The following is a 687-nucleotide window of genomic DNA, read 5'->3' as shown; positions in this document are numbered from 1 at the left end:
ACTTGTTTTTTTCTTCCGTCTTTATTTCATATTTTTCCTTCACCTTCTTTCGCCTCCTCAATTCTTTTCTACGATTATCTTTCATTCATTAATATTTTCACTTCTTGCTTTTCCGTCTCCCTCCTCCGCTCTCTGTTTCTCCTTCTTCAGCTTCCTAATTCTCTCCCTCTTTCCCCATTCCTTTCCTTCATTCATAATTCCCTTCTCCACCTTTATCTCTCTCTTCCCTTGTTCTTCCTTCCTCCTCACATACTCATTTATTTTCACTCCCTCCTCTCTCTCTCCCCTTCTTCTCCATTCGCTCTGCTCTTCCCTTTTTTCTCTGACATATTAGCACTCCTCTCCTTCCATTTTTACTTCTCCCTCATTCGCACTCCTTTTCCCTTTTTGCTGTTTCTTATTCGCACTTCACCTCCCCTTTCCCTCTCCGTTATTCGCACTTCTGTTCCCTTTTTTTGCTGTTTCTTATTCGCACTCCACCTCCCCTTTCCCTCTCCGTTATTCGCACTCCTCCTCCCATCCTTTCCCCCGTTCTCTTTCGATACATCAGAAGTTTGGCGAAGTTTCCCGACTTTATTTATCTTTACTGTTACTGGAAAAAGTTACATAACCGGCGATATGAAAAGACATCATTTTCGTTTTTATTTGTGGGGGATAAAGGGCAGTGAAGAAGAAAAGAAACAAGGC

This window comes from Penaeus monodon, chromosome 30 (assembly GCF_015228065.2).
Source record: "Penaeus monodon isolate SGIC_2016 chromosome 30, NSTDA_Pmon_1, whole genome shotgun sequence".
Classification (NCBI taxonomy): domain Eukaryota; kingdom Metazoa; phylum Arthropoda; class Malacostraca; order Decapoda; family Penaeidae; genus Penaeus; species Penaeus monodon.
Note: the sequence above shows the minus strand (reverse complement) of the source record.